Below are 20,269 nucleotides of genomic sequence, written 5' to 3'. Positions count from 1 at the left end.
ATAAAAAAAGACTAGAATATAAATAATCACATGGACAAAGTGAAAAATATATAAATGAACCAAACAATTTTGAAATAATTTAAGAAATTATGAAAACTCAACTTATTTTCATTTTTTGACGCTCATTTTTTATTTAATGGTAGACATTTCATGTTTAAAATGTCCTGTTTCAAAAGTATGTGTTTATGTGTTTATTTTACTATGGCATCTTTCAAAAGTGCTGCTTACATTTTATTTCACTTTTTTTTTCATAATGTAATAAGGCTGCACCTACCTTGTTACCAACCTAGCCAGCTAAATAGCTAGGTTTGCTTGTGAGCTTTGATTTTTTAGTAGCAATCAAAGTGGAGAACGAGTGTTAACTGCAGTAGCTAACATTAACTGATTAATTCACAGCAGGTATTTGATTCTACACTATTCTGTGAAGACCAACAAGATCTTTCCCTGGAGGCTCTCTAGTCTAAAGGAGCTAGCTAACACAGCTAATACTGCTAACACTGCTAGCACTGGCTCCTCACTTTCAGACCCAGCCAAGCTGCTCCGTCAGCTATGTAGATAAAAATGGAGCTTTATTAAGAAAAATAAGAGAGGTTATCTATATGTTGTGCTTATTTATAGCAGCAGCCTTTTATTTGTTGATTCAGAATTATTTTGGTAGCAATTGTTGAACTTGCAAGTTTAACAGAGTCGAGGGGGCATGAGGAAGTTTATAATAACATGAACTGAACTCCAATTTTATTAAAATAAGAATGATGAGTTTCAATTATCTATTAAATTGTTTCATATTTTATTGGTTGATTTAGATGTTTTACCCAATTAATTCGTATGGATATTTTATAATTGCTTACTCATTTATTTAACATTGTACACTTTAGGGCTCCATAGCTGAGGTTTTTTTTTTGCATACTTCGCAACTAAGACGAAGTAAATTTGTGTTCCAGCACATTGTGTCTGTGGTTTTGTGTTTTGATAGCAAGGGTCTCATTTTCCAATTAGGACAATGTGCCAGTGATGGATACAATGTGAAGTGGTCATTTGTTTGTGCTTTGGAAGAAGTTTTCAGAGCCTTTACAATCGCTAACCACTTTACCATGCTTCATCCATCATTTTGTCAACACCCTAATGTTTTGGACCTATACAACCTCGGCCCAGAGAGGAAAGTAACACAGACAAAGTAGTTGGTTGCTTTCACAACATGCCAAATTTTCAACCTATCTTGTACCTCCCTCCTTTTGTCCGTGACCACCATTTTGAGAGGATTTGTGGATTTGAATGGCAGGAAATGGGTTATGGGCTGAACAATATATGTGACTGGAGTTCACAGTGTTATTCAAGTCACTGTTCAATAGCTAACACCACACCAAAGGCTGTTGTACTGATAGATATTTACTCATACAGCTTTTGTCCTGACGACAGATGACTACATGCAGTATGACAGTTATATTAAATTGGCATTATGTCATGTAGTTTAATACACATACAACATTAATAAAAGCTGACATTATTGACTTTACAAACCTGTTTAATCAGCAGCTGAGGCATGCTATACATCTATTTCCTGTTTCTTCAAACAATGTATTGATTTCTGGCTGAAATAGTGATGTAAAATTAAAATTAAATGTTACATTGAAGCATTGATTTTTATTAAAAATGAAACATAAAACATGTGTTATCGTTCAAGCCGCTACTAGAATTAATTTCTACATATATGCTGAACGGAAAGGTTTTTTTTTTCCAATAACAGCATGAGCAAATACATGAAAAAGGAATACTTATAAAGTTATTAAAAAAATATAGAATGACTTACTGTATCATGTTAATTGACTGTTCAAAGTTTTTGAAGGGTGCCAGGACAGATCTATTCAAATAAAGCACTTCTGAGCCCTTTGTATCCATTAACAACTCCAGGCATTAATATGCTTTTAGACAGCCCTGGATAATGCTACAAGCTTTTGCACCATGACTTATATTTACTTTAACCTGTCCCCCCCTTAAGTGCTGTTTTAACAATGCAGGCACTATGAATCATTTACCATACAGGAATATCTTAAAGGAATCACTTGCTTTGGAGACGTTTGTGGTTGGTTTGATGCTGACGAAAGGCATTATCTCCTGACTGACAGCCTCACAAGCTCCTCTGATGCAATATTTATTATATGTCACATAGCCGCGCATTAGGCCAAGAATGGGCCATTGTTTCTATGTTATGGACAAGGGGCTGACAATGGCTGGGCAGAGGCAGGTCAGGGATAGTTAGGCCAAAGCAAATACAAACCTTCAGTCACTGCACAATGCATGCAATAAGGTGCGGTTACATAGGTCTTTGTTGGAACGCATAAAACATAAATGCATGAATAAAATAAGCAGTTTATTATTGGTCTGCACTTAGTGGTGGGAGAATTATTAAGACCTTTAACTTAAATAAAAGTAGCAAAACCCCATTGTGTGGAAATTAGATGATTAATTGATACATTGTCTGATGCTGTGATTAACTGTGATTGTATTTTTTCACCATGTTTTGATAATTTATCAACTAAAGGATTTTTTTTTATCAATTTAGAAATTGAATAGATACATTGAAAAAAATAATAACTGTTTGTTGCAGAGGTGAAATACTTCATTTCAAGGGAAAAGTCCAGATTTTAAATGTAAAACATTCACAAGTTCACTGGGTGAATTCGCATTCCTGTGATTCCTGTGGTCTTAGTTTTTGGTCAATATATGTATGTAGCAAGGACATAAGAAATACTTTGGGTTTGTATTAGAAGTATAGTATTATATTATATATTATTTAGTCTATCTTCCCAGATTTAGCTGTCTGGACAGTTCATTTGCATAACCTCACATGTTCAACTTGCTTGTTTCCATCTTGTTTCTTGATTGTGTTTTCCCTGCAGTGCATGCACTTTGTATGGCCTTAACAGAGGACAAACTGCAGGCAAAGTGAAACAATATCAACTAAGTTCAAATATCCTCGAAGAAATGCGAAATGACATGAGAGCAGACCGGCTGTGGGACTGGTCCTGTGTTCTTACCCAGGCAAATGATCCCTGTAACTTCTAGCGTTCTCATCGGCCTGAGTAATTGAGATGTGTAATAACTGTGACAGAGGGCATTATCTGACCCATTTTCCTTTTCTTCTCACATTGCTTTGTTTATACATGCCTTCCTGTCATAATCCCTTACAAATCTCCAAAGTAAAAGCCCTTTGATGAAATTGCCTCTCGTAGCGTGATATCCCGTGTAAAGGAGTTCTTTTTAATGACCAGGATCTGACCTCATTTCATATGCATAAGCCTACATCAAAGTAGACAGCATCCGTCCAGTCTGCGCAGCGTTCTTCCACTTGACAGTCTTTCACATTGGAGCGACAAAGCACATACATGGAGCTTGTAATTGCTTAATTAGTTTCAGGCCACGCAGTTTTACCTTGACTTGACCTTGTAAGAGGAGGACCACTGCTCCCCTCAAAGAAACGTATGATTTGATTGATTTACATTACCATTTTCTCTTTCATCCATCTTTATTAGATGCTAAAGGGCACCTCTGAGAGAACTGGGGTGTGTGTCTTTGTTTGTTCACTGGATTGTCCAAGTAAAGTGCTTTTCATAACCTGCATGCTTAGAGAAATTACAATTTATATTGTTATACTTACATACAATTTATCAAATCTGAATCAAGGGTCATATCTGCTTCTCGGCCTGCTTTGAGCCATTCTTTGACCTTGTCCTGTCGATTCCTATTGATATGAGGGAAAAAATGCAATTTGGCCATCGCTGCTTCAGCCATGTAGCATCACCCTGCTCCCAAAGGTCAGCCGGTGGGGACTTGAAGATGCAGTCTTGTTTTTAACTTCATACACACTGGATAAATGTTTCACAGTACTTTGGTCTTAGTGTGCTCACCACCATGTCAAGTAAAAGAACCATCTCTTTTAGTTAGCATATTTTTGCATCACATAAACTACAGGAACGAAGAGATAATAGTATCGTGTTTATTATATTCTTCATGTTGCTATATTAACGTTAGCATTGCAGTAATAAGAGTTAGTATACAGCTACTAGCGGCTCTGTGAGACTTAGGCACAGTGTTTAGCAACAGCAGCGAGCTAACATGCGCGCAACAAAAATGCTAACATGCTTATATTCACAGGGTATAATGTTCACTGTGGTCACCATCTTAGTTTAGCCTGTTAGCATGCTAACAAGCGCTGTTGAGACTGATGGGAATGTTATTAGTTTTGCAGGACTTTAAAGGCAAAGAACTGAACAAAACTAAAATTCTGTACACTACATTGTACAGCAGAAGTCAAACAGGCATCTGCTCTAAACCCACCTACTAAAAGGAAGCCCTGTAATTTTAAACTGTTGCAGCTAAAGTAAGTCACCCTGTGAAATTATATTTGGTTCGTCTCTTGGTACACCAGACTGAGAGGCCGGACAAGGTTTTGCCTCAGAAGCACGAACGCCGACCTAAAGAAGCCCTCATTATGCTGTAGATCTGCCACAAGCTGTAGCGACAGATGATCAACAGATCTCAGTCAGATACTATTTGTAACACCTTCAATTTGAGACAAAGTTTAGACGGTCATATAAACGAGACTCACATCAGGGTACATGTCTTGGATTGGCAGCATTTCAGTCTCTATCTGACCTATAAAGCTGTGAGCACCACCTGCCAGCTCTGCAGGCACATTTTTCAGCTATTTGAAGTTAGTTATTGACCTCACTCTGCTCTCTCTGTTCAAACAACAAGCCCACAGTTCAGCACCTCAGCCAGGTACTCTGTCTTTGTGGCAGGTCTTTGATACTTAATCTAAACACCGGTGTTTATCTGACTGGACCTCGATGAGATCATCAGGACAGTGCGTCCAGTTGTTTTGGTTATGATAACAGCTGGGTGTCAGCCATGTTCACAGCCTAAGGCCCACTACATCATCCTCTTTATTCTCTCTTTACTGTTTCAGCTGCACATAGTGTGTCATTTCACCACAGTAGATGAAGAAACTTTTCTCACACACAGCCATCTATATCAGTACTTTAGATCCAGTTTTAATTATGCTGTTTCAAATATTTTTGCATCATTATTAATTTGATTCTCTGCTTTCCCACACAGCCCGAAGAGATGCAAGTCAGGTCAACGGCTAATATGCTCTTGTCTGTTTGCGTTGGTGACTTGTCCTGGGTGCACACCTATGTCTCATCTAATGCATGCTGGGACAGGTTCTTTGACTGGATAAGTTGGTTTAGAAAATGCTGAACTTTAATGCACACTTTGTGCCACTGATTACCCGCAAGCTGCAGTCACAAAGTACCGTAGACCCTAAAAAGAGGAACAAACTATTTATCTACAATGGAGTTTCATTCAGTTTCCTTTCTGGTGTCTAAAAATGCTCACAGTCCTTGAAACTGCTTGTATCCGGGGACAGATTTCATGCCGTGACACAGTGTATATTGACCAAACTGGTGGTCCACCCATGAGCTCATTGGTTAATCAGGATAACACCCCAAACACGTGTAACAGAACATCAGCACATATTCAATCTTTTTTATCAAGTCGGCAGAATAACTGATGGAGTGTTTCCTCTTATTAGATGTGTGAAGGTTTGGATCCACACTGCAGCTTGGGCCTTTAATCTCTCCAGCCCCACATGTTGTAACCTTAAGTGCCAAAGGGAGGGGTGTACTGTACTGTACATGTGGAGGTCACCATTAGGTCACCATTCACAAAAACAAGTGCAATTAGAGCGATGACTCAACGTGTTCGCATAATTCACGCAAAACTGCACCTCGTAAAGCAGACTGTTAAACTTTAAAGCACACGCGATTACTCATAATTGCTCCAGAAATTGATTTATTAGCTCGGGTGTGAGTCTGTGTGAGCCGAGTGCCATCTGACCTCCAGCTGAATGAATAATCAACAGGCTCCCCGAGCAAGCAGATGTTTGAAAGTGTTGCTGTTTTATCAGGCCTGTAATGTGAACAGGCATGAAACCAGATTAAATTAAATGATGTGAGGACAGACAGCTGTGACACATTTGGACTTTGCTGCTTTCCCCCCTTTTGTGCTAATAGCAGCTTATGTTCCCCAACATAAAAGGCGCGCTGGTCTACGTAACGTTTTTAATGAATGTGCTAAACCGACATGTCGAGAGAAGCTGTTGAATTGTTTGTCTGCTTTTTTGTGTTGCCTGAAATGAATCATAAGTAAAATAACCAACGGAAACAACAGCTTTACAAACAACAGTAACTCCAAAGCTGTTTGTTTTTTGTTTTTTTCCCTCTGGCTGATGTTGCTCCGCTGGCTGTTTTGTAAGACGTGGTGTTCTTTAGGGACATGAATGATGATCCCTTAGCTTCAACCCTTTTTCTCTAATTGCTGTTTAATTCCATGCTTTGCTTGTGATTATTATGTGCATCCAGCTTAATGAAGCACGGATGAGTTGTTCATGAACTCTGTGCTCTTTCTCTTGTTAGCATGGAGGAGTTTATAAGGTTAGTTTATACAAGGAAATACAGTATATGCTATGTTTGTTTTCATAGCTTTTCTTTTCTTTTACAGCCTTAGGTAGCAAAGAGCGTGAATAATAATGCATGCTCTAGCTGTAGAAAACAATCTGATGACTTTTTTTTAAATCTTTGAGCGTTTCCAGTAGGCTGTAAGTGATACTCTCAGGTGGAGAATGGTTGGTTGGTTTGTATGTTGAAGTGGCGACCGTTGTTGTCTGTACCCCGAGGAGCTGTCGACTCAAGTGCTTTTCTCCAAACCTGTCACACTTTTCAGGAACAATTAGAGAAAAGAAAGTAAATTGTTCCCAGGCACTTGGATTGCTGTCCTCGCGACATCTGCCACCGCAGTGCGGATGATAGATTCCTCCTTCATTAGCCAGGGGTGTGGGATTACCCAGCGAGAACACATTAATCACCACTTTCTATGGCAGCCTGAATGCGCTGCTCTTTGTTAGAAAAAAAACTTTTTTTTTCCTGACGTGTCACTCTTCTCCTGTGACAGGCCACAATCAATCATGTTGATTGACAGCACTGATAGGTTACACTGTTTACACAATGTGTAATGAAAGATCATGTTACCCACTATTGTTGTTACGGAGACAACTCTTTTGGGCTGGATCTGAATAGAGTGGGTGCTTTGGTACACACTTACACAGGCAAGCACTCGTTTGCTTTCCCTTTCTGTTTCCATAGCAGTCCCTCTCTCTTCTCACTCTCTCTCTCTATACAGACACTTCAGAGACATGGGCAACATGCATAAAATCTATTGCTCTGTACAGTAGGCCATTTTACTTTGTGATATTAAATAAGTAAATATTTATACAAAAATCAGCACATGCTATCACCACAGAAAATACACTTTCTGATTGGCGAACTATGTTCTGTTAAAACCGGCACCAAGTCAAAAATAGTCACTGGTTTGACCACTCTCCTAAATGAGCCCACAAGTTGTGTTAAACTGCTGGTAACCACAGCAATAATACTCATTTGGTAGTAGCCATTCAATAATATACAAACCAAAAACAATGCTCTTGTTCTTCACCTCTGCCATTATTGCAGAATATCAAGATACCTTGTTGTGTATGATTGCTTACATATCAACCAACCCTAAAATTCAATATACTGAAACTACAACTTCCAGAGGGATCAATATGTTCTCCCAATTTTCCTTTCAATCAAATTTTATGTTTAAGAAAACCCACATTAAAAACCTAAACTTACTAAAGAACCTCACAACCAGCCAAACAATATCCTCACTGTGCAATAAAGCAAAAGAGAATTCAGTGCAAGAATCACTTTTCTTAAGCTTGTTTCACCATGATATGAAGAATAATTACTGCAAACTGGCCACAGTATTGATTAAAAGTCATTGCGACACAGTGTGACGCAGACTTAAGCACCTGAAGGTTACATATCCTCCTGCAAGGTTGTTCTAATGATGCTGTCGTGTCCTGAGAAGATGCTACTGTACTTGTCAGACACAGTGTCGAGTGCTTTTGCACCTTTGTGATGAAAGGACACAAATGACCTTTAGTCTTTCTCTGCAGCGATCAAACCAAGGCCACATACTGAAATGGGCATGTTCTTGTCATTGTCCAAGTGTTCTTTCACTTTCATGTGTTTTTCTGCCTCTCAAGAGTCACCCCTGAATCAGCCCTACAAAGGACATTCACTATACTGTACTAACACTGTTTTAATGAGAAATATATTAAACTTTCAGGAGCTGTGACACTTAAAATACTCATACATCAGTTTCATGTGGACAGGTTGGTAATTGTTCTCTGGAGCGATCAATCGAGATCGGCCCGTGAGTTATAATTAGCCATACCAGATTGACGTATTGACCATTTGTATTGAAGCTCTTTGTTGCTGGGGGTTTCCCATCCACCATCTGTCTCTCACTTTTAACACTAATCTGACCTGTTTACTTGGATGACCTCATAGTCACAGACGTACGTACACATAGAAACATGCGCTGTCTCACACGTATACACAGATGCAGTGCGCCCTCCAGGTGATACCGTTCCTGGGTTCATATTCTGGTCAGTGGAGAGGGCAGGTGTTGCTGTCGTTACCCTTCAGCTGAGAAGATCTTCCAGAAGTATCAGCTTTGTGAGTTTAAAAATCACACAGTCAGCACAGACGCTGGTCATTTTTTTCACGATCATTGTGGTTATAGCCCTTATTATGGTGGTCCAAAATGACTAAATTTGCAATGACTTTTCCAAAAAAAAAAGGCTAAACTTTGACTTCTTTTGTCTTATATTGTAAAAAATAGCTGCAATATTTTAAAATTGTAAGTCTGCTGTAAAAAAACAAAACAATTTAGTGATAACTATGATAATAAATTACTCTAACAGTCAATGCTCCATTTCTGGTCATTTCTGTAGGCCCCTGTTGTGCTTTGGCTTCTGCAGGTTCAAGCCAACAGTTTTGATGTATTTTTCCAGCGTTCACCCCCCCCCCCCAGTCTACTGGTATTTTATACTGTAAGTTAGCCGTACTGCTTCGCACCATGCTGCGTAGCACTGACAGCTAACTCCATAAACCATTCTGTGATATTGTAATACTGTATGGAGCTGAGGTGAAGCGCTGCCTGAGAAGACGAGCTCTAAGGAAATAAAGTCCTCCTCAGATGGAAATTTGTTTGCGGAGATCGAGGCTCGATTTTTATTTGATTTTGGCTCTGAGAAGTGGTTCTGAGTTGTTGTTAGTTCAATGTGGAAAACTGAGGAGAGTGATGAAAGGAAAATGGCAAAAATTGCAAGTTTGGTTGATCTTGCATGGATTTGTGAAACTACAAATTCCTGGACTGGTTCTTCACTGGTTCCTCGCCTCCCATAAATATTTGGGTATTTATTTTAGCTCTGAGCAGAACCAAAGATGTTTTCAAGCTTTAGCAGTCATGTCGAATGACTCATGTGGAAATATGCCATCATTTGGCAACAGTGGACACATCTCTTCCTCCTGGGCACCAGAGATAAGCTGTATTATTTTACATCTCTTGAGCGGCAGTAGTGTCTTTCCTTTTCTGGTATCACGACTGTATTCAGAGAATTTTATACTCCTAATCATTTGATACAGTAAAGTACCTGTCTGACCTAAATGAAGGTGTGATACTTTATGCCCTTCCAGACGTCGGACAGCCGTGGAGATTGGTTTGCAGAAATATGATGAGGAGACATAAACCAGCCGAACTCACTGCCCTTTTTTGCAAAAGAGCTTTGTGTCCTATAGCTGTTTTTTCACCTGGAGCATCGATCCACTTTTACGTGGGTATAATTCTTCATTCTTGAACTAAATAAAATGTCATACCCATACTCTCCTTTTCAATATTCAGTCTTTTAGCATTTGATACTTACACATTCAGAAATGTGGAAAAAAAAGTGGAGCAGCAGCAGCAGCTCTAATCGACCCTCACACTGGCCACGGACCAGCACCTTTATTGTTATACTACGGACAGGGCTGGATGGAAAAAGTTGACTTTCTCTCCTGTGTTACGTTCGGCACATGCACCTAGTTAGATTAGAGTGCACAAGACAGAAGCGACAGTGACCGGGGGAGATAAGAGCCGCGGTGGCGACTGAAATAAAGCCAACTCATTCCCACCCACATGGCTGCAGGAAGAGACATAAATTCTTACCTGTCATCTTTACCCCAGCACACTGTCTCATTACGATTATCTCTCAAATACACACAGTGTATAAAAGCTCCAGTAAATCAGATCCTCTTCTTTTACAGGTTGGGCTTTAGTACTGTAATGAAACTCAGTGATCCATTATTGAAACAGGGCACAATGTCTTGAGTTCTCTGCAGATACATAGAGAGGATTATATGCGTTTGGTAGTTTTGATTAAGCTGGAGATTATCACAGTCATGCAGCTTTCTTAGCAGAGACCCCTCTCTGCCTCCTCTTGGGTGGTCTCTCAAGACAACTTTGTCTGTGTGCCTACCTCCTGCTTGACGGCCATTATATAATGTCGACAGAGCACAACAGTAAGACATAAACTCCTGAGTAGAGGACCACAAAACACACTCTGAAGCTTGAAGCTTTTGGCGTCTGCCTCACTCCTTTAAAGAGACTGTTAAATATGAGTCAGCTGTAGTGCTCGGGACTCCAACAACAGCTTTAATTCCTCTGCCTCCCCCTCCTTTGCTTAAAAGGGGGCTTTGTGCCTGTAGGGGCCCCATCAGTTACCTGCTGACAGGCCGAGCATGACTGATGAGCTGCCCGAGGCGTCCCAGTATACTTTGTCAGCTGCTCATAATTTATACATCTTATCTCCGTCAGAACAAAAGACAGAGCGCGGCTTTATGGAAATGAAAACAGAGACTTGTTTAGACTCCAGCATGTGGAGTGATCCTACTGATAGTTGTTTCTCTCTGTGAGCAAGACAAGCTGCCTCGGCTGGCTCTCAGCTCTCCACACCCATTCTGTCTGCCCACACCTTCACTTTGTGTGTGTGTGTGTGTGTGTGTTTGTGTTTGTCTGTGTGTTGGTGGTGACCCTTGGAGGCCGTGTGAGGTTGTTCTGGTTGTGTGTCTGGCTCAAGGTGGCAGGTGACAAAGACATGAAACACAGGTTTGCTTATACAGGGCCATATCAGATGTTTTATTGGTTAGTTTTCATGCACTACATCACCAGAGTGCTTCTAAGCGATATTTCTGACACTGATATTTAATCACGGTACTCTCAGTGGCACCAAACCCACTGAGAATTACCATCGAGCTGTGCAGCTCTATGCAGCTTTTAGTCCGATTGTTTTTGTTTTCTGGCTTCACAAATAGAATATATTATTGACTGTCATGATAGATAGTTAAGTAAGTAGATCTAGGTTGGCATAGTGACAGGGGATAGGGGAGCAGCTAGCCTGGTTACGTAATGTATCTTGTTTGTTCAACCCATATGAAGCCAGGCTAGCTTTTTACCTCTGTTTCCTGTTTTTATGCTAAGCTAAGCTAACCATGACCTGACTCTATAATCAAAAGCATTATTGGTGTTTTTGATTTGATTTGATAGATGGATCAAAGGTAGGTAGCTTTAAAAACACTCAAAATTTGAAAAATTGAATTGTTTTCCAGTTCATTTTTGCAGTTAAAATTTGTATTTCCAAGCACAAAGTAATAAGATAAATCTGGAAATGCCTAAAATATACATTGGTGATACTTGTGGAGTCAATACATCATAATGAATGGGATATTGATGTAAACCATTTGGAAGACACAGCAGAGAAAGGCAATTTATCACTGCCAATGGAGCACTTCCCTGCTAAGGGTGGATTTATCTCCAAATGCTGTGCTTTGGTCTGTGATATTGAGAGTGATTCATTCACCGACTCATCCTCAACTACTTTGTCAGATTCAAATTGTCCTGCCAACTCTTTGTTTTGGTTTTCTCATGGCCTTGAACGAAACGCGGGATCTGCACTTACTTGCCGCAATTGACACGGCTGCCAAAACACGCTACTCATCCTGCGTTTGTTTTACTTTGTTTTTTTTTTTTTACCTCGTCAGTAATGAGACACTCGGGGTGCAGCGATAATAGCTGGCCCATGGCCGTATTGGTGTAGTAGATATAAAAAACAGATAACTCTTGGCATTGTATGTAGTTTCATCATAGACCCTCATTACCATTTCCTTCACGGCAGTCTTTGTTTCTACTGTTACGGAACTTTTAATATATTTTGCTTTGTGTATTTTCTGTCCTCCCTCATTCTAAGGTGAGTGTGAATAACAAAGACATCACTGTTGTAATAAGAGAGAAAGGCGATGAAGGACTGCATTATCTAGCTTCCTTTTTTCCTACAACACTTTTTTTTACATTTTATCTAAGACAGCTCATTATATGCGACTCGAGTGTTCATACAGCTTCCTGGTTTGGGCCTGTAACAAGCAAGCCAGCTGTAGCCATCAAGCAGAGGAATGAGCAGATATCTAAACTGTTCAGCTGATATCCATATCTCTGTGTGAATTCTATTGGTTGCATTTGGAGCTGGCCGGGCCGTGGATCATTTGCACCACAGTGACAAGTACATCATCATCCGCCTGTAACCTTAGCTTCAAGAGACGATGCAGGCTTTGTTCTCCGCCGGGCTCACTTGGGGATGTTTGGCAGTGTGCTGATAGATATGATTATCCTTAATGTCAGTGCATAGCACCATCCCTGATAACAGATTCTCTCAGTAGAATCCACCCTGCTTATCTCAGTGCTATGTTGTTAGGCAGTGGCTGCCTTTTTGTGTGAGGAGAGGCAATGCAGGCTTTTTTTTTGGTCTTTTTTGAAAGAGGTGGTTCAGTTCAAAATTTAAGAGAAATGTATACAGAATTTCTTCTTGATGAGCAACAATTATTTAAGATTTTTGGTATAGTTCAGCAAGTAAAAGATTTATATACGAAGGTTGATTTTAAAGTGAGACAGACAAGATATTTGCAATTTACAATGTGCAATAAATGTCTTAAATCAATAAAATGATTAGATGCTGAGATTACCTGCTTTCAAAACCTAATTTACTTGTATTATTATCTGCTTTTAGCAAACATCGCCATAATACTTGTGCTTTAGATCGAAAAAGTGCAAATGATGAAACATACCCACTATGAAATACACCCTGTTTGTAATACATGAAAAGTTTTTAGACCTCTTTCTTTGTTTATGTATTTCCTGATTAAAGTCTAAGATTTCTGTAAAATAGTTTGCAGCTGTGTTAGCAGGAGACAGTAGACAACCTCACTTGACACTTGTGATGGGGTGGAGGGTGGGTGTTGACGTTGTAGTGGTGGTAAAGGGGACGAGGAGGAGGCCTGAGGGGGAGCAGAGGATCCTGTTCAGCTCCACTCAGCAGCCCGGTGATGAGCCTGCAGGAGAGGACTGTGTCTGCAGATTAGAGCCAGGAGATGAGACAGGGGCCTGGAAGGGGTTGAGAGGGGGTGGAGGGGGTGGAGGGGTGGGGGGGGTTGCAGACCTGGGAATGCCAGCTGCCAGACAGTTCACCATGTGCAACACATGTCTCTCAGCACTTACTGTTCCACTATGCAAAGCCCCCTTCACCATTAAGATGACAGAACAGTTCATATCCTGTGCTGGGATGATAGATATGTCATATCTCTGAAAACCCTGTTTGTCTTCCACAGGTGTATGAGCTCTTTTATTCTCCCAGCAGACAGCGCACATGGCACTTTTCGACACTCTTTCCCCGATAGTGATTTGGCATGCAGACAGTATCAAAGGGGAGATCTTTCCCATGCAATTATGGCAGAAAATAAAGGTGATGAGGTGTGTCACACAAAAGAAAGCCAGGGATCAAAAGGCCTGGAATGAAAGCTGATTACAATAAAGGGAGAAGCTTCCACCCACTGAATGCCACAATGTGAGTCAGTAAATAAGCAAAGAGCAGAAGTCCTGAAAATGCAATGGCTTCCTTACTTAAAAACTATTATCACTTTAGGTCCCCGAAGTCACATTAACTGCTTTGTCTAACCAATGCACAATGATTTAAACCAAGGAAAGCATCAGATCCTTAAATCTGAGAAGCAGGAATCAGAGAATATTTGACATTTTTAGCCATGCTAGCAGTGTACTCTGTGGATACCATAAAAAACAGAAAAAACATAACAACTATTGGATGGATTAACTTGAACTTGGGTAGATACATTCAAGATCCCCCTAGAATGAATAGTAATGACTTTGGTGATCTGCAGACTTTTCCTCTGGCCCCATCATTAGGTTGACGTCTGTTGTTTTGGGTGAAACTCACTGGATTGCCATGAGATTTTGTTACAATTGTAATTTTGTTACAGACATTCATTCTCCCATCAGGATGAATTACAATAACTGTGATCGTCTGACTTTTCGTCTAACGCCACCTGCCAGTTCTAATCTAAAAGTCCAAAATCTAAAAAGATGACCAAATACCTGCAAAAAAATGACAGAAATAATAAAGAAATATAAAACTAAACATAAAAAATGTAAGAATCAATAAGGGAAATTGCTTTAAATGTATTATATTTTGTGAACAAGATGTTATTCTAATGAGGACAGTTACAGTGTTGTAGCTGTTTGTGAACACTGATGGCATTTGTCTCAGGTGATGGTGGGTAATTTTTCCGGGCTGTCGGAAAGAATGGGTAATCGGTAATGATTGGCCTCTCACAAAGCCGATTCTGTACTTTTCTTTTCTTATTGCTAATAATGCATGATTGTTCTCTGTAATCCGCAGCACCATTTCTCTTTCATCTCAACGATGAGATAAAAAAATGGAGATTTGCTGGCCAGGCAGCCCCATGCCATGCTTAGACGGCTCCACTCTCTCAAAGGGATTTATCCACTGTTGTTATGACTAATACTCTATGGATTACAAGTTAGTGAGAGGTCACTTATCGCTTCTATTTCCTACAAGTGAGACTCGTGGTGCTTCAGTTCTGATCCGTGCCCCGACCAGAAAATGTACTACCCGTCAAAGTAGTGACTGACAGGGTGTCGTCGACATGCTTCTCTATATCATTTGCCAAGTCTGACTTGAGAGCTTTCTCCTTTGAACTGAGCTCAAACTTGTCACTTTCTCTAATTCAGAGTAGAAATCTGCAGCTGCTGAAATAATGAATTAAGTTGATGGACAGACTTATAACAGGCTGACTACCCAGCCATCCTGTGGCTCCCCGCTGCTCCTGAACGCTGCTACTGATTTAGCACCTCACCCAGGCAAGATGAGGGAATTGAATTTATTCACAGGGAGGTGGCGGGTATCACTGACTCACAGCCTTTATTCAGTGGAGCATACACTAATTCATCAACAAGCATGTCCTCCCTAAAAGGGCAGAGGAAGTTCATAGTCAGCAAATAGTTACTGATTTAAGAGTAAAGACTCTGAGATCCAAAACCCCTGTTAGGAGGTAACAAATAACCAAAAAAGTAAATAAATAAATGGATTAATTTGAGTCTGTGGTGCGTTAAAATCAATCCTCTGTCCGATTTATATCTAAACTTGTTGTTTTTTTAGGATTCATGAATTCTCAGGGTGTTGTCACAGTGGAGTGTCTGGCCTCTAGTAACCTGCTCAGCCCCCCTCTCAAAAATAGTAAAGTCCTTAAAGGGTTGATAGGTTTTGGACTGATGCTTAGCAACAGCATTCCTGTGCCTTAAGTAGCAGTAAGCCCCTCACTGCACCCTTTGATGTGGCTGTCAAGGCAGATTTATTTCCTCTTAACACATTGTCTTCTTGTCCACATACATAAAGGGATGAAAGAGAGTGATGTTTACACTTTTTTAGTTGTAATTAAATTGTGTTGCTCATGATTTCTCAGGTGATGTGAGACATACATGTTGGCGGATCATCGGGGGAGGTCTGACAAAGCAGCCTAATTTGATTTTACCAGCTGACATTTGAAAACTGATGTCAGGCTATTTTAAGGCCAACTTAATAACTATTGTTCATGATGCCCATTGAAATTGAGTAATATGTAATGTTTATATTTTGGTTTGGAACTATTCTTTAGTTTTCTGTTTAGGGAGCATAGAAATTGGTCAGCTTTTTTTTTCTTCTTTTTTTAATCTGCAGAGGTCCCCCACAGAAAAGCAAATTCCTTTTCCATCATTGTTGGATCAGACCTGACATTGAAATCCCCACAGTCATCCTGTAAAGTAAATAATAGCTCACTTCAAGCCTCGTGTTTGCCATTGTTCCCAGTTCCGTATTTTCTCTCTAGCCTTCAGTGTACTGACTTGCTACCTGCTAGCTGACATATGTATTTACAGGAACCCCAATACAACGCTACTAAGGGCCCCCGCTGCGTGTGACTTGACGTCTGCTTGGCCTACCTCCATGCCGCTTGTCTCCGGCGAGCTCTGACTAACCCTCCGTGGTGTTCTCATCACTCTCACATGGGAATCGGGCAGCTGCAGAAGTGCTTGTTCTTTGTGTTTTGTCAGACAGCCCGCTCTGTCCTCAGCCACATGTCTGCGGAAGAGATGTCCGAGCGTGGCAAGGCACCAGGAGTTTTCCTGAAGGGACCACATTGAATAAAAACCAGCATCCTCATGCTTGACAGAGGGCTAAACGTGCATCAAGAATAAAACAGTTCAGCCTTGCCTGAAACAGTCCAGTGTCAGGAATTAGTCCACGCATCACTTGTTCAAGGGACCTTGAGTAAATTGTAATCATACATTGTTATTAGTGTTTTAGCAGCTGACAGTCATGTTTCTGTTTATATAGTGAATATTCAGTATTCACTCTCCCTTTAGCTCTATGTCTTTGGCTGCTAGATGTTTGACTGTCTACTTCAATGAGCTAGCTGCTAATCTTGTCTGACAGTTGTTTAGTAGTGTACAGAGCTTTTATGCTGAAGAAAATGGCCGTTGTTGGAAATTGGGTTAATGAGAGCTGGGAGATGGAACCAAAACAGTAAATGTGCCATAAAATTAAAACAATGAACCAAAAAGGGCTAAAAATGTGAGTTTGTCCCTACTAGTATCTACACATAGTCATTTAAAGGTTGATGTTAAATTTGTTTGACATTTAAAGGCACTCCAAACTGACTTGGATAATTCTCAGGGCCATTCATGTGATCTTGCTTCAAATGATCCAGTCACGTAACAATAAATGTTTCAGAGTGTTATTACCATCCTGAGGAAGGTACAGTGAGTGAAGATCAGTCTGTCTGTCTCCATAATTTCAACAAAAACTTTTCCCACTTTTTACTCAATGGTGGACAAACTCTGGATTGGATTGGATGGAGGGATGATGCAGAGGGCCCACAGTAGGGCCCTGGGGCATGCCAGACATACACCATTTCATGTACAGTATTTTACTTATACAGTACAATGCAGTATGTTCAAACAAAGCATGTGTATAGTGTCTCACTCATCTTCATTGTTTGTACCTCAGAAACATAGTTTGTGGTTCAGGTCATCAGATACAGTTTGTTATTCCCATCGTCTTCTCCTGCTCCCAGGAGCCCCTTCAAAGTTTGAAACACTATCACATATTTTACTGACAGACAATCTTTTCCCAAATCCAAGGCCTTGATATATCACTGTGAGAATTTCTCTTTCTGCAGAAAAATGGTTTCTTCATTCTCTCTGATAATAACTTTGATCGCTGACAGCGAGTTCAGCCTGGCCTCCTGAATTTCTATGAAATATGAGGATATGCTCTGTGCATGAGAAGTAAAAGAAACACATCTTTTTATGTTGACATAAAAGAAGTGAGATTAATTCAAGACAGTAGGATGACACTAATGTAAAAGTTAAAAGTGAAGGTGTTATAGTGCTTGGAAATGTGCATTTACAACTCTGACAACCAGCAACAAGTGAGTGACATTTTCACAATTTCTAGCCTCAAGACACTGCATGGAGTTATGTTTACATCTAAAACAAGTGTATCCAAGTTTATTTCCGTTATTGTGTCTTGCACAATTATTGTGTTGGATCCAAACAAAATCTTAAAAAAGTCACACAATAACATAAACAAACTAACTGACTGAGGTAGCGGCAGGCCTGCTACTTCCATGTTCTACAAGGTAAAATTACTGTTTTTGTCAATGGAATCTGGTGGCTTTGAACCAAACAAAATAATGGGCATTTCTGGTAGCACAAAAAGGATCATACAGATAAGTCTGTGCCAGGACCCTTTTCATGATTTTGTCAGACACTTCAAATAACAATCTGAGCTTGTCAGCGGAAAAAACAATCTCTTTTACTGAACGTACTTTGACAGCCCCAAAGGATTATATTACAGCCATTGTAGGCATTTCATAGCACATTTGCGGTTGTCATCTGAGGCGATATACTAGATCAATTCCAAAACTTTTCTGTACCTGCCAGTCATTTTGAACTCAAATATGTAAAAATATGTCCCAGGTTCAAAAATACATAAGTTATCCTTTAAATTGATATGGCAAATAGTTGCCTATTTTTTACAGCAGACACAATTAACAATAGTATTCACTGGGAGTCGAGTTTCAAGCCACCTGATGAGTTTAAGTTAAATACACTGTTGCCCATAAAGTTGGAATAATTGCTCAATACCCCCAATTTTGTTAAAGCCTGAATACACAGTTTGCAAAGGTTAATTGTGGTTTAAGTTTCACTGTGATATGTTTGGAAGAGTTTAATTAATAAAGTTTAGAAGATATACACTTTATTTATCAAGAATAAATCACATTGTCACAATCATTTCATGAGAAGAGATAAAAAATATTTTATTCCAACTTTATGGGCAACAGTGTATTTACTTTTATCTAAAGTGTCAAGTAACTGTTGAAGAAAATATTGGGCTCTTTAGCTGTTAAAAGCTCCACTATGTTCACCAGCAAGGCGCTAACTTTGTCTGCTTGCTGTTTGTCGCCGAGCAGGTATAGTGTATGGCCGTGTTCTCATGAAAAATGGTTCTTGCTGCAGCAAAGCTGAGGCAAGCTTGTGGATTTGACTCCTTTTACATACAAATATGTGATTTATTATATAAAAGTATTGATTATAGCTGCTTTAACATAAGTAGAAATGAAAAGGTGAACAATTTGAGCATGTTATAGAATTTCAGAAGCTAGCAACCTTCAAATCCACTGCTTTACACAGTCAAAAAAAGAAAACAAAATTAGTGAATCTTTCCACGGTGAGATATGTATTCATATTTTTCTCTTGGCCTTCTTTCAGGTTTGCTGGTTAACATATCTTCTCTCTAAAAAACTGTTTTCTTTGGAGCCAAATGAAACAGGTTTTACTCACCAGAGAGTGCTACTCTGCCACTGAGAAATGTTTACTTAACTAAAACTTCAATCTGTGATGATTCACTGCCTAATCTCCAAAGGGACGACAGCAGCAGAAGACAATCTTGTATCTTTCAGTATGATACTTTGGTAAACAACATGCCTCAGCTCAGCGGGACTGTCTTCACAGCGGGGCTTTGTTGTAGACCTCAGCATAATAAAAGCTCTTGTTTGGAGATGTGAACGCCTAGTTTTCACTTTGGACATCCCCAGTAATTTCTCACCACTAACAAAGCTGCCTGCTGCCTTCTGTGCTGAGTGGAGCCTGAGATTTAGATCTAAAGACCTTATTTGAAAGTGCTGGTCATGCATGCAAACAAGGGGGTGCTATGAAACCATGTCCTTTGTTTGACACACAATAGCATTTCAACCACTGGGGAACAGCTTGGATCTCCAAAGGACTGGCATTACTTTCATGTCAAGTGACACTGAAGGCAATAGAGTGACCAACTCCTCAAAAAGCCTCCACACATTCAGCTCTTGCGTTCTCCCTTTCTCTCCTCTGGTCTTTCAGAATTGTTGGATTGGGACATTATTTCATATTCTTTTTAAGCTGTGCCAAGCTATTCTCGCAGCAGCAGCTTTGATCAAGACTGTGATTTGTAGAGTACATGCTAACGGCTAAGACTTGACTAGCAGAGCTCAGCCTAGTAGGTGGCTGCAGTTATCACATGTGTTTAACACAACTAAGCAATCAAAAGTGGAATATTGTTCTGTGTTTTCTCTGTTTACATGATTCCCCATCATGAACATAGCAAAAACTGAACTGGCTTTTTATCATAAGGCATAAGGTACGTTCCTAACATCGTAGCATGCCTTATAAAAAGCAGTCAGACACATCAGCTGAACAAGTTAGCTCTCTCACTTTGATACGACGCCCTAAGTAAGATTTCTCATCTGTTTTGTAGGTTAGTTTTGCTTCAATCTTCAAGACCACATATTCAAATTGTAGTCCAAAATTCAAAGATATTCAATTTCAATTTTCCTATTAACCTGCTAAG

This window comes from Pempheris klunzingeri, chromosome 20 (assembly GCF_042242105.1).
Source record: "Pempheris klunzingeri isolate RE-2024b chromosome 20, fPemKlu1.hap1, whole genome shotgun sequence".
Taxonomy (NCBI): Eukaryota; Metazoa; Chordata; class Actinopteri; order Acropomatiformes; family Pempheridae; genus Pempheris; species Pempheris klunzingeri.
The sequence above is the reverse complement of the archived record's forward strand: the minus strand, read 5'-3'. Positions refer to the sequence as shown.